Source organism: Stegodyphus dumicola, chromosome 3 (assembly GCF_044657685.1).
Source record: "Stegodyphus dumicola isolate Sdum_Otavi_A_Nest chromosome 3, ASM4465768v1".
Classification (NCBI taxonomy): domain Eukaryota; kingdom Metazoa; phylum Arthropoda; class Arachnida; order Araneae; family Eresidae; genus Stegodyphus; species Stegodyphus dumicola.
This window is the reverse complement of record NC_140770.1, coordinates 254,086,021-254,101,410: the sequence shown is the minus strand read 5'-3', so window position 1 is coordinate 254,101,410 and position 15,390 is coordinate 254,086,021.

Below are 15,390 nucleotides of genomic sequence, written 5' to 3'. Positions count from 1 at the left end.
CCCCCCCTCGCCTGACATGCCAGGGATAGTTTGTAATCTGACTCTGAACACAGTTCTGAGCCATTTGCAATCTTTTAAGGGCCATTCCCACTGGGGTTTATCTGAGCCAATAGAGACAAATGACATAGCTGACCCATCTCCAAAACCAGTTTTTTCCCATTAGGGAGCAAGTTGAAAAATCTGGAACTGCAGGCATAGTGGAGCTAGTTGACACATGGAACTGACTCCGTTAGCTCAATACACCCCAGTGGGAACGGCCCTTTACAATCCGTTTTATATGAGTAGGCCCAGACTGGATGTACGTCCAGCCGGGTAAGGACTAGATTAACATCTCTAAATGTTCCTTATCAGTTCTGCCTGAAACCATAAGATAATAATAATATGAAACCCACTTTTATGCCTTGTAAAGATTTTATGAAAATATAGTAAGTGTAAAAGCAGTACTAAACAGAAAACGAGATAACAGCTTATGTAAATTTTTGACTAAGCACACGAGAAAATTTTAACCCTAAAAGGAAAGGAAGATGAACTACTAGTGTTTTAACTCTCTTACCGCTCAGCCAGGCATGGTGGAATATGTACTCTGTGAGTATTGAACTAAATTCTTGAATTCTTCATTCAGTTCTGACTGTTAGTATGCATCTCAGAGAACTAATTCAGGGAACAAGTTGCCATGTGATAAATGCACGAGCAGATCTCTAGTTAAGCGGATACATATCCAATTCTGTAATTTTTATTTGCTGTTTAGCTGTTATAATTTCTTACATGACCATCTTGCTGTGACAGTGGTACGATTGAAGCTGCAGGTTCCAAGATATAATTATCTATTAGCTAATTTTTTTTTTTTTTTTTTTTTTTTTTTTTACAACTAAGGCAGCGAAATTTGAAAGTTGAAATTTTGCAAATAGGCATTGAATGACGAGTGAAATGAACTATCTCTTCCTTCACAAATCCCATTGCAGATTTGAACAGTTGCAGTTTATTGCTAGAGAGAGTATTTTGATGGTAAACTCACCTTAATGGGATTACAGATGCTTTATTATAGTGCCTAGAGCACATGATGATGCTCTAATGGACAATGAACTCCCAAATATTTTATTTCACTTTGATATATTTAGCTGATATTGTGCCACATATTCGTATCATATGATCGCATTCTGCATTTATTAGTCGAAAGGGGCTTTATCTCTGAAGGTCTATTGTTTTTGTTTTACGTTGATTCGCTATAAATGTCCATTTCACTTTTCAAGCTGTTGCCACCAACTATTAGAGTCCTGCATTATATTTGAAGAAATTAAATAATGAAAAATTTCCTTAAATATATGTATATTTCTCGCATTGTGATAAAACATCGGTACATAGATCCATCGAATTTTGAATGACTTAATCTTACTGCGAATATGAGTATGTGGAAGCCCAAATTTGGAATTCGTTTTATTATCGATTTGATATTTTGTAAATCTTTAACGAATTTTTGATTAACAAACTCAGACAAAATGTTAAAGAAACGCCCCTTTGGACGTAATTTAAAATCTGAAACCCTTCATATTTTTTATCTTTTTATATATTATTTTAGTTTTCATTGCTTTAATATAGCTCTTTTGAATATTCAATATAGCTTTTGTGAAGATCTTTTTTCCTTTCTGACCATTTAACAAAGTGGTTTCACATTCATATTCTGCAGTATTAAATACAATATAGGACTTCTTTTTTTTTTATTATTTATTTTTTGTTAACGATATTGTAATCTATAAAATAATAAATATCGAATTTATTAATTTTCTTGGTCAAGTTGTGGACAGAAGCCAAGGTTTGAAGCAAAATGTTAAAACTTGAGGGAATATATTTTGATACGTTCGTAACATTTTATGAGTGCTTTTTGTATTGATCACAATTCCTAAATCATTGGTTTTGAACTCATAACTTAACTCATTTATTGCTGCAATATACTGTTACAGGTTTGTGGCCGAATCACTTCAAATAAGAAGAAAGTAACTGTCAATTTATTATAAATAATAATGTCACAGTTTTACAACAATAAAAAGGCAAGGATACAAGCAAATGAATTTAAATATTTACAGAAATTTAATATATATATATATATATGTTTTAGAAATGCACAATGCACAAATTATTTAATGATTTGATTACAGTTTAATACTTAGTAATTTATAAATGGCAACATTTAGTATTTATTAACTTGTGAATGACAACACTTTTGGATACACATATAAAAAATAGAACAATGTTAGCATTACAGTGCTTTGTTATGTATAATGTACTATGATTATAAATAAAAAGTTTAAAGTGCAGTCTTTATTTTATACATAAGAAAAGCTTGTAGTAAAGTATAACTTATTTTCTTCAAAAATACGTTTAATCTCTCAGCAAATCTGAAAGTATCTGAAGTTTTCGAATTGCAATTTTTACGTTATTACCCTTCCACATCACAAAGGCGAAATATTACATTGGGGAATCTGAGACTAAAAACACTTTGATTTCGTACTAAACGAAAATTTTTTAGTTTTGTATTTAATCCCTACATTTACTTTTCCTGAGCAGCTTAAATTCGATATTGGCAAAAATGAAAAGGCCACAAATAACACAAAAACTAATAACTGATGCTATAAATGGAAAAGACTTCCAAGAGAAGGAGTTCGTAGAAGGAACTAGACACTTAACGAAAGTTGCAGAACTCATCAAGTATTGTACCTCATTAAGTTTTGTTTTGATCACAGGGAATGAAGATATTGAAGCTATTAAAATGTTTTGTGGGTGAAGCAGTTAGTCTTTCTCGTTTATTGTTCTAGAAATCATTAGAACAGAGAATTATGCATATTGTCGGTACTGAAATAACGTTCTACATTTCCTGCGTTTATTTTTTCTTGTTTCCTTTTATTTCATATCGTTATTGCTTTACTGAAGTAATCATGGAATAAACCTATGTGGGTAGTTGAGGTTGAGTGAGCAGAAAGTGAAATAAGTTATACAGAGGCTGTTCGCACATTTTTTAGACGATTTTGCTTTGCGCTGAAAAAAAAAGTCTTGCTTGGAAATTTTTTTAACTGCAAGTGTGTTTTTGAAAGTATAAATTATCGTCTGCTACTTGACAGTTTTGTTTTCATGCAAAATGAGAGAAAGGAAAAGCAAAATTAAAGAGGTGATGGATGGAAGGCTACGTTTGTGTTCTTTTCGTAGGAAATTATTCGTATCTAGCTATTAAAAAACGTTGTGAAAGCCATGGTTTTTCGATATCCGAAGCTGCGATAGGTAATGTTGTCAACAACAAAGGGAAAAACATAACGAAATCTAGTGAACGTGCCGATGTGCGTAAATTTAGACAGTTCTATATTTATAAGTCGCCATTGAAATACTACTTTAATTTTTAATTTTTTTTCTAATGACGCTATGGATTTAACAATTTGAGAATTGCCCAATGACGAAAAGTCTGCAATAGAATTTTTTCAAAGAACAGGCATCGTTCATAATAGAAAATTATGTTCGAACAACCACGAGATAAAATTATGCTTTAGCGGTAGCTCAGTAGCGAAATGGCGGCGCAGGAAAGAAACCTGTAATGAGAAGAAAGGATTAAGTCGAAATTGGTTCGAAGGATCGAAAATCCCCTTCCTTACAACCGTTTAGTTCACCTATTTTTGGTATCAGGAGATGACATCTATTGAAATTTGTGAACTCCACAATACAACTGTAAACTGGAACAGTTACATGCGTGAGGTGTGTCCCGTAACTTTATTTACTCAGCCTAACTTGAAAATCGGCGGATGGGGCAAAACTATTGAAGTAAACGAAAGCCTTTTCAGTAGAAGAAAGAATCACGTTGGACGTGTTCTTCCGCCACTATGTGTTTTCGGCGGATTATGCAGAGAATCGATTGAATGTTTCTTAATCTCTGTTCCAGAACGATCGGCGAAAACTTTATCGAACGTCTTAAAAGAAAATATCGCAGAAGGAAGTATTAATTTATACTGACTGCTGGAAATCATACAAGTTGGATAAACCGCAAAATGCCTGTTTTGAACATTTTACTGTCAATCACAACTATTATTTTTTGTGGACATCGAAAGGGAGTGTCATAGACAAATAGTAGAGCGGCTGTGAGGCAGTGCTAAATGGCGTAATAAAAGTCGCACTGCTCAACAGCATTTCGATCATTATTTGTCCGAGTTTATGTACAGACACTTGCACAAAAAACTGAAATATTCTCTGGTATGTTGGAAGACATAAAAGCCCTTTTAATTTCAGTTATGTTTAGCCTTTTGTTTATAAATTATAATAACAAAAAAAAAAATGCATTTACTTGAAATTAACCTTTCATCTAAACTAAAACAATAATCTTAGTTATTTACTAGTATTATGTTTCCTTCCTTACGTTAGAGTTACCGTAATTATTTTTGGCAGCATTGGCATCAACAGTAGTTTGGCGATTTGTTACGGCCCTTATAACGGAATAGTACCAAATTTTCTAATACAGCAACCAAAGAAAAATTAGAGATTTTTAAAATCCAAATAAAGCTCTAATTTCAAAAAAATAAAAAATAAAAATGGTTTATTTTGAACAGTGTTCGCTTTCAAATCGTCTATTTTGTTAATCCAAAATTTATTAAATTTTATAAAAATCTGAAATGTTTCAGATTTTAAATTACGTCCAAAGGGGCGTTTTTTAACATTTTGTGTGTTACCTTTCTTTACTAAATATCATGTTCCTCGCACTTAAACCATAAGATCCAGTGCAACAGCAATATCGCAAAATAGTTTTAAAACGAGCATATCTTTAGAATTTCCGATACAGAGACTCACGCGCTGGAGATAAAAATGTTTTTTCTGCACAACGTTGCCATTGCTCGCTTTGAAATCCTTGAGTTTGTTAATCAAAAATTCGTCAAAGTTTTAAAAAATAGGAAATCGATCATAAAACAAATTTCAAATTTCAAATTTGGTCTTCCACATGCTCATATTCATTGGAGGATTACGTTATTCAAAATTCGATGACTCTATGTACCGTTGTTTTATCACAATACGAGAAATATACATACATTTATGCAGATTTTTCATTATTTAATTTCTTCAAATATAATGCAGGACTCTAACATTTTGTGGCTACAGTTTGAAAAGTGAACCGACATTTATGAGTCCGACGCAAAATGCCAAAACGAAACTAATAGTCCTTCGGGATTCAAATCCCTTTGTATTAAAAATTTTTGTATTTTCTTGGATAATTACGAAACGGTTGTGTTATTGTGACTTTTACTCTTTAAGAAACTGAAGGTCATCGTTCCCTTGTGGAGTGCTGGAGTTACTGATAAATTTTTAGCCAAATTACACAAGAAAATTTGGATTTATAGAAACTACATCGATTTAAAAAAATGTGAAGCTGGGGAATTTTGTTAATTCAAAAGAGAAGTGGGAGGGAAAAAATTATAATACTTTTTAAACAGCTAAATTTGTGGACCTCACAATTATGACTTGCAATGCTGGAAATTATAAAATATATTAAAGTAAGAATTGAATTTGATTGGATTATGTAAAAATATAATAGGGCTCTTTCTTAAGGGAGAAAAGGCACTCGTGGAGAACTTCGTGAGGAAAACTTGTGTATGCACGTTAAACAGGGAAAACCAAGAAAGAGTTCATACAGCCAGACCGTTCGCTGGGATTTGCACCCGGATCAGGATCAAATTGCCAGTATTAAGCGGTCTTATGTATTCTTCCACTGATGTGTCAACGTTAAGAACAGAGTTTCACTGCACAGATGTAGTTCTGAAGAATAACAAAAAGCTATTCTATTGAGATTCTGTAAACAGAATGATTTTACTTTAAATTATTTGTGTTTGTATATATATACTTCTTTTTAAATGCTTGTGCTTTAAAAAAGAATGCATTTGAATGCGAATGTGGCTTAATATAGCAGCGTAAATTAAGCAAATAGAAAACCAAATAGATTTATTCCCGAATAAGTAAGAAAAATAGCATTTAGCTAAATCTGAACTGAATCACAAAGTCTCTTGATTTCACTCAGTACTTTTAACGGAAAGATTGAACATGGCAAAAATATTTAAAGCAGCATGTCTTATGTCTTTTAGATTAATACAGTAACCGACCTGGAGTTTATTCACCCTACAGTATGCTTTCCCTACAAAAAAGTGTCTACGGTAAACTTACATCAGCGGCTAAGCGTGCGTGACTTTCTTATATCACGCAAACATGAGCTTTAGATTTAAGATCAATAAAAATACAAGTGCACTGAGGTTTTTGCAGCTTGCAGCTTTTAGTTTGTGAGAAAAGTTTTTTATGATTTCCCCTTTCGTGCAAACAATTTGCGCTATTGTTGCAGTAACTCAGTTAACTAGGAAAAATCTAACAGGAAAGCATTTTCTGCTATCACTGATTAGATTGTGATAAGTATATGATTATCGCTAACCAAATAATGGATATATAAGCGCTTTCACAGATCAGCGTGTAATGGGAATTTGCCGATATTTACTTTGAACGTGTGGAAAATCACGAAAATGCTTATGCAACCAGTTCTATGCCGCGAGGACTCAAACCCCGGTAGACATATCAATAATTATTACAATTTTTAATTAATTAAACAACTCTGGGAATTAAAGAAGAATCTGCAAAGTCATAGTATTACCTGTAAAGTGCGTAAAGCCTATTCCAGTGAGACTTAATCCTGCGCTCCTTGTTGCGATATAAATTCATGGGCTTGATGCGATGTTACTGTCAGACAAGTGAGATAACATGAAACAACAAGAGAGAAGTATCTCCAATAAGTAACACTTTAAACAAAAGTTTTGCTTGTAGTTGCTACTACCCATCAGGGAATTAATAGCTGAAGTCATGAATACTGGTAGTTTGTCTCTGGTTTGGGTTGCTAATGGATTGGTTTCATAAAATTTGGATTTTTCCTTCAAATGTAACATAAATGGGAACTAGTTTATTAAGGAACGTGTCAAGCAACCTCTAAAGTTTTACAGTAATTTATTAATCAAATTTTTGTAGGTCCATGTTGAAGGTGAAGGACTGTAACATAAAATGAAATACAATGTAAATAAAAATGAAACATAATGCAACGAGGCGATAGTGAAAGGTAGCATATTATCTGGACATATTTTTCGATGTAAAATGTAGCATCGAAAATAGTAATCATCCCAACATAATATGATTACATTACGAATTAAAGTAGGGCTCTCATCTGAGACGTCTTTGTGGAGGTTTTTCTGAGAAGACGACGCTTACATTCCCATTATACACGAGAAAAACGACAGAAACCCCATGCAGCCAGCCAATTCACTGTACCCAGTATGCACTGCGAATATTCAGTGGCCTTATATACTAGACCAGCTCTCAGCCTGAAATCTGTAAGAAACAGTAGCAAAAGTTTATTATTTAAAAGTAAATCACGAGATATTGAAAGCACGTAGTTAAAAGAAAACCTTGAAAAAAACAGAGATTTTTTTTTATTATTATTATTTCTTATGTGATACGTTGAAGAAATGGATTTAGAGTGCTTTTACAGTACCTTCGCGATAAAATTTATATGAAAGAAGCATAATTTTTCTTTAAATTAACTGTGTCATCTTTATATCTATCATCTTTCTCAGTACATCATAAATGTTATAGCGAGCGTAGGATTAAAGTTGCAGCAGTAATACGCGATAAAGAACCTAGTCATCCCCCCAAAAATGGTTATCAACGTATTAACTAAGTTTGGCGAATTTTATTTGAGAAAAAGAACAATGACGTTTTGTTGTAAAAAAATATTACATACATACATATTAATACACATATATTTTGTTTTTCAACTACATATTTTACTCCAAAGAAGATCAATAAACGTAAATTTGTGTTTAGCGGAAATTCATGGTATTCTCTCCGAGAAGAGATTATAAGAATTATTTCTTTAGCGATTTTGTGGGAAAATATTTTGTTTCTGCAGGAATTTTACATCAGTTTCTTCTACTGAAAGCAAATCCCACAAAAACTCTGTTTAAAATAGAGAGTTTACAACAAAATATAGTCACGAATTGCCTACAAAAACCATTGGAACTTGGACTACAACAAAAATAACACATACGAAAATGGCGAAGTTTCTTGCTAAAATTGAAGAGTTGTCATGCGGATGGTAGCTAGAGTTTGCGCATTCTGAAACTTTGGCGATTTCTACCAAGCTGGTTCCAACAATAACTAAGTACCAAAAAATGCAGTCAAAAGTTGCGAATTTAAGATTAGTTACGAGAGACTTATTCCTAAACTTTCGAATCTTGTTTGAAGAAAAATAAATCTCTTGACAGAGCAACAAAGAACAACATACGGAATAACCTATATATAACAGGGATTGTTTGACTTCTAAATTAAGCTTCGATTTCCATGCATGTGCGAAAAAAGGAATAAAACTTGCCTTTGCTTTCTTTTAAATATGGACAATCTGTTTAATAAGCATTTCAAACCGAAAATACGTATGTCTCATATATTTTCAAAGAATGGCTACATAAATTTTTTTATCTAAAGAAAATATTCTGTTAACAAATATTTTTTCTCTTTCTCTTGTTATAAGACTAATACATGTACAGTCGTCATTATAGGCGGCTAGAGAGCCTATGGGCCAATGCCTCCCTTTGAAGATCTCTCCACGGTGGCCTTTTTGTTACCTTTGGTCTCCAGTTCCTCTCATTAATTGCTAGAAAATTCGACTCCACTGAATCATCCCATCTGCACTGCGGTCCTACCCGCCCCGCTTTCGGCTTCCAATGGATTATATCTCCTCCTCCAAATATTATTTTCATTTATACCACCAAGAATACTCCCCAGAATTTTGCTTTCAAAAGCTGTAATACTATCTTTCGAAGATATGTATATTAAGGAAGCGAAAATAGTTATAATAGAAAGAAATAAAATTAGAAAAAGATACATTAACATGCGCTTTTCAACTGCGTATGAGTACAAAAATACTCTTTCGCTACATTTTTGAACCCATCCCTAAAAGGCGCATGGGGAAATGTCAAGAGCATCACTGAATCTTGCTTGATGTTTCGAAAGAAAAACTGAAATCTTTCATTAATTAACGAGGTTACTGGAAATGTCAAGCAATGTTTTCTTCAACTGAACGTGGGTGAATCATTTAAACAATCAGGCTCAATACAGCAGCAGAAGTTTGCTCACCAATGTCCGGGTTGCTGAGTGCTGGTAGTTAGTCTCGAGTTTGAATCCAGAAGAAAGTCCTGTCTGCAAGGTTGCTTTTTGTGATTCCATCCCCCATTTATAACGCGAATACGAGTCAGTGTTCCTTAAAACGAAGCTATCCGTCCTTTTAGGCAGATAACCCTCGTGTGCTTTACCATAGCCATTACCATTGGCGTAGCTGTATTCATAGCAGCAGTACAATTCAGAATAAATTCTCAGAATAGAAAACATATTTTTGAAGGACTTTTGTCAAGTATATGTTGAGAACATGAGCTACGACAGCTTTAATCATTTGAAATTAAAAGCACTGGATGGCTGACAAAGTACTTCTTATTACCATCGCCACAACAGCTTTAGTGGATTTGCAGTTAAAAGTACTGGACTGTTGATAACTGGTAAAATGATTAAGACACAATAACACGCCGAATAAATACTAATTCAGAAGTCAAACAACAAAAATCAGCATTATATTTTCCAAATTTTCACAGGATTAGTTTCGATGGTTTTACCGAACCACCATCCTCAGCTGCAAAACCGCAAATGAACAAGATAATAAATAAGATAAGAAGATAAGAAATAATAAGCAAGTGGCGCCATCTGTTGGTGAAACCAGAACTAAAACATGATTTCTTTAAAGGCCGAAGGCGAAGATGGATTGAAATTAGGATCGTTTACTAGAACAGAAAGATTTTTTTGAATGTGAAATGCCTCTAGAAAATCCCGTTCTCCATTGGAAGATGTTAAAATATATGAAACATAAACACAACTTCAAAATTGCAAAAAAGTACTTACCGAAACCCATGCAATCAAAAACCTTCCAATCGCGTTTCAAGAATTCTGTTAAATTGCAAGCTTGCCTTACTTCGGTCCATCATAAGGGATACACGTGAACAACTTTCCAAAATTGAACATGAACTATAAGCTTCATCTGGAACTCGCTAATTCATATCCAAAATTCACTGCCCTTGAACAAAAGTCTTGGTCTAGAATGGAGAATGCAGTTAACCTCATAAAAACACCCTTGCAGTTAAATTCGAAAAACTTCTTTTACAGTCTTCCAGTTCAAGTAGTTCAAAAAGTTTTCCCATTGTAAACATCAAGCCAATAGTTAATCTTTCTAATGTTAGTCTTTCAGAAAAGCAAGAGAGAATTCTAAAATATAATTTTAACTTCTCACAAACCTGTAAACCCTCGATTCCAAAGATTTTGGGTCCAAGCGAAAAAGCTTTCAAGTTCAGTAAGGTTTCAGATTCACAGAAAGAAATCATTAGGCATCTTATCGCTCATAATGTGAAATTCAATAATAAACCTTTGAAACCAAATCTAACTGCGAGAGAAAGAGCTACAATGCGCGAAATTCATTCTAACCCGGATATTATCATTTCAAAGGCCGACAAAGGTGGCCAGATAGTCGTCATGGATAAGAACACTTACATCGATGGTGTCACTAAACTCTTAAACGAAGGACCGTATAATCCGATCCCTAAAGATCCTTCACCTTCGGACTTGCCAAAAATAAAAACTGCGATCAAATCTTCACAAATCATTTCAAGCAACTTAAAACATTCGCTTATCCCATCTGTTGCGAATTGTGCCAGATTATATGGCACAAATTCCCAAAATTCATAAAAGTGGTATTCCTTTCCTCCCTATTGTATCACATTTAGGTACTGCCTCGTATCCCTTAGCTAAATATTTAGTTTCTAGATTTTCAACTCTATTAGACAATAAAATTTACACAATAAAAAATTCAATAGAGTTTGTAAAAAAGGTTAGAAACATTTCTCCTAGAAATTTACTCATGGTTTCTTTTGATGTAAAATCATTATTCACCAATGTTCCAGTGGAGGGTGCATTAAGATGTCTAGAAACCAGACTTCGCGAATTTCATTTCTCTTGCATCGAAATTGATGAGCTAATTTCTCTCACTCAACTCTGTTTGAAACAAACACATTTTGTTTTCCAAAATAAATATTACAAGCAAACTGAGGAATTAGCCATGGGAAGCCCCCTCTGTCCCATCCTGGCTGATATCTACATGCATTATTATGAATCAAAATTGTTTGAAACTTTAAACTTCCCGGCATGGTTCCGCTACGTAGACGATACTTTCACCCTGTTTGAAGGTAATAAAGATGATTTAAGTAAAGATCTTTCAACAATGAATTCTATTGATCGTGCTATTCAGTTCACTTTTGAACTTGAGACTTGCAATTCTCTCCCGTTTCTCGTGATTCTGGTCACACGTAACACATCCAACTTCAGTACTATGGTTTACCGTAAACCTTCATCGGTCTGCCTTCCACCACACTTCCAAATCATGTCATCCGACTAAACAAAAGTTAGCTTCATTTTATTCCTATGTTTTCCGTGCTCTTCAAGTTTGCTCCTCCAAACTAGCCCTTGATGAAGAACTAAATTATTTGAAAGCAATAGCTATTGACAGGGGATTTTCACCCAACATATTAATCAAGCAGTTAAAGAATTCTTGTCTCAACACACTAAAAGACACACTCTTGTTTTAGGAGATTATAAAAATTCTGTTGTCATTCACTTCTTTCCATCAATTAGCTATAAAGTAGCACATATTTGGCAGAAATTTAACTTTCGGGTTGTTTATTCTCCCATCAATAAAATTCCGAGTTCCATACTCAAGAACCCCATTCCGGATATGAATTCTTGGGGTATTTATAGGATTCCTTGCCAGTGTGGTTTGATTTACATTGGCCAAACTAGGAGAGCCTTAAAATTTCTCGTCAAGGAACATGAGGTATATGTAAGAAAAAAGGAAACAGAGAAGTCTTCTGTTGCTCAACATTGTTGGTCCGAAAATCACACTTTCAATTTTTTTGCTGCCAAAATTAATCAAAAAACATCTTCCATTGGAGAACTGGATTTTCTAGAGGCATTTCACATTCAAAAAAATCTTTCTGTTCTAGTTAACGATCCTAATTCCAATCCATCTTTGCCTTCGGCCTTTAAAGAAATTATGTTTTAGTTCCTGGTTTCACCAACAGATGGCGCCACTTTCTTATTCTTGTCCAGGCTTTCTTATCTTATCTAATCATTATTTCCTATCTTGTTCATTTGCGGTTTTGCAGCTGAGGATGGTGGTTCGGTAAAACCATCGAAACTACTCCTGTAAAAATTTTGAAAATATAACGCTGATTTTTGTTGTTTGACTTCTGAATTGGTAAAATGATGTTTATTTCCGTCACCACAACATCTTTAATGCATTTGTAGTTAAAAGCACTAGAACTAGAATAAGTGGTAAAACGCTACATAGCAGCCCAACTGGGAATCTTATCACATTACCTGGATGGAAGTGTCACGACATGATTCATACTTCATACAGGTGGTGGAAGAAATGAAATATTTTAAGGATCAGTGTTAATATTGCAGACAAGACTGGCGAAAGCTCGAGTCATAGTGCGACAAATGTTTCTGCAGCTCATACGACAGAACCTTCTTTATCTGAAATAATTAAGGTGGAGCTATTTCGAATAACACTTTCTTCTGTGCCATCCATGGGCAATATTCTTTTAATAAAAAATTGAAATCGCTCATTTTCGTACTTATGATTTTTGATAGCAATATTATTTTTTAAGCAAAATAAAATTCAATCGTTTTAAGCAAAATAAAATTCGAAACTTCATTTTTAAACTTTTATCTTCGCTTAAATTACATAAAGTAAATAATATGAGTCAGCAATTATCAGACCGGGGGGGGAGTTACGTTTTTAACATTGCTGCTATTACCATTTTGAAAGCAATACCTAATAGGTGGTGGTGCTGGCACGCAGAATGAAAACGCAAGAAATGCAGGAGCATTTAACCAGAAAATGCACGTAAAAGATATGCGTAATAGTCCTAAGTTTCAAGAATCCTGTTCTGGTAAATTCCAAATATTAATACTAATGAATCTACTGAGGAGTTTCTTCACGAAATGGCAAAAATTCCAGATTATTCAACACCATAGGTATCTCTCAAGCTTTAGATTTGGCGATTTAGAGTAGGATGGTTATGGATCAAGAGACCAGATTCTATGGACCTAAAAAAAAAAATTCTTCAAATAGCTCTTTATGCTTTAAAACGTGTTGGTCTTTATGGTGAGTTGATTCCTAAACTTGGTTTGGAGTCAGAGATTTTCAAGGCTGTGTTTCTGTGTGTCACAATAATATAAGCTTTTATTTTTACCAATTTATTCTGTTTGTTTTCTAAAGAGAATCATTTGACAACAATTTAACACAGGTTAGATTTTTTTTTATTTAAAATAATCAAAATACTACAAAAATAAATAAATGGACAAATGACAGCATCGAACAGTATAAAATACACAAATGATTTGCCATTAAAATGACGTTCTAATCTACAAATAAACATCTAGACTAATTAGAAGTGAAAGACTTGGTTTAAGCAACCATATCCTAGCAAAAGCCAGGTTACGCGAAATTCCTTTCTTAATGTAAAGAAAAGAGTAGCCAGATTATTCGTGTACAGACATATACAAACAGCAGGTAATCCTGCCATATTATAATTTAATGACATATGTTAGTTTTTCTCTTTGGCAGTGAGAAGTTTAACTTTTGTTCTTATTTAATGCGATATATATTAGCTCATGGTATTGCTACATGATAAATATGTGTTTGATAGCACTGGCTCATCTTGTAACAAGAACGTGAGAGTGATTTCACACTATGGCTTTTCACACTAAGTATCACTATTGTAATAGGCATATTTTATCCTCCCTTTGAAGATCTCTCCACGGTGGCCTTTTTGTTACCTTTGGTCTCCAGTTCCTCTCATTAATTGCTAGAAAATTCGACTCCACTGAATCATCCCATCTGCACTGCGGTCCTACCCGCCCCGCTTTCGGCTTCCAATGGATTATATCTCCTCCTCCAAATATTATTTTCATTTATACCACCAAGAATACTCCACAGAATTTTGCTTTCAAAAGCTGTAATACTATCTTTCGAAGATATGTATATTAAGGAAGCGAAAATAGTTATAATAGAAAGAAATAAAATTAGAAAAAGATACATTAACATGCGCTTTTCAACTGCGTATGAGTACAAAAATACTCTTTCGCTACATTTTTGAACCCATCCCTAAAAGGCGCATGGGGAAATGTCAAGAGCATCACTGAATCTTGCTTGATGTTTCGAAAGAAAAACTGAAATCTTTCATTAATTAACGAGGTTACTGGAAATGTCAAGCAATGTTTTCTTCAACTGAACGTGGGTGAATCATTTAAACAATCAGGCTCAATACAGCAGCAGAAGTTTGATCACCAATGTCCGGGTTGCTGAGTGCTGGTAGTTAGTCTCGAGTTTGAATCCAGAAGAAAGTCCTGTCTGCAAGGTTGCTTTTTGTGATTCCATCCCCCATTTATAACGCGAATACGAGTCAGTGTTCCTTAAAACGAAGCTATCCGTCCTTTTAGGCAGATAACCCTCGTGTGCTTTACCATAGCCATTACCATTGGCGTAGCTGTATTCATAGCAGCAGTACAATTCAGAATAAATTCTCAGAATAGAAAACATATTTTTGAAGGACTTTTGTCAAGTATATGTTGAGAACATGAGCTACGACAGCTTTAATCATTTGAAATTAAAAGCACTGGATGGCTGACAAAGTACTTCTTATTACCATCGCCACAACAGCTTTAGTGGATTTGCAGTTAAAAGTACTGGACTGTTGATAACTGGTAAAATGATTAAGACACAATAACACGCCGAATAAATACTAATTCAGAAGTCAAACAACAAAAATCAGCATTATATTTTCCAAATTTTCACAGGATTAGTTTCGATGGTTTTACCGAACCACCATCCTCAGCTGCAAAACCGCAAATGAACAAGATAATAAATAAGATAAGAAGATAAGAAATAATAAGCAAGTGGCGCCATCTGTTGGTGAAACCAGAACTAAAACATGATTTCTTTAAAGGCCGAAGGCGAAGATGGATTGGAATCAGGATCGTTTACTATAACAGAAAGATTTTTTTGAATGTGAAATGCCTCTAGAAAATCCCGTTCTCCAATGGAAGATGTTAAAATGTATGAAACATAAACACAACTTCAAAATTGCAAAAAAGTACTTACCGAAACCCATGCAATCAAAAACCTTCCAATCGCGTTTCAAGAATTCTGTTAAATTGCAAGCTTGCCTTACTTCGGTCCAT